Here is a 318-nt window from a genome sequence, read left to right on the forward strand (position 1 = left end):
CGGGGTCACTCCTGGTAATTAACCCTCAGAGGACACGGCCTCTGTACAGGAACCTAATCATTGATGATTTTGCTCTTAACCACGACAACAGGCACATTGTGCTGTTATGAAGCAACCTGGTGTCACGACAAGTCGTGATTCAGCAGCAGAAAATATACATGAATCTATTGGTTCTTGATATTGTGACAAAAAGTGCCTCATTTTCACAGCAGCACAAATTCATTCTAATTCATTCTGTGATGGCTGCATGAAATTACAAGTGAAGCGGGGGGGGGGGGGAAGGGGGGGTTAGTAATAGTGAGTTTAAAAAAAAAAAAC

Source organism: Thalassophryne amazonica, chromosome 1 (genome assembly GCF_902500255.1).
Source record: "Thalassophryne amazonica chromosome 1, fThaAma1.1, whole genome shotgun sequence".
In the NCBI taxonomy this organism is placed as follows: Eukaryota; Metazoa; Chordata; class Actinopteri; order Batrachoidiformes; family Batrachoididae; genus Thalassophryne; species Thalassophryne amazonica.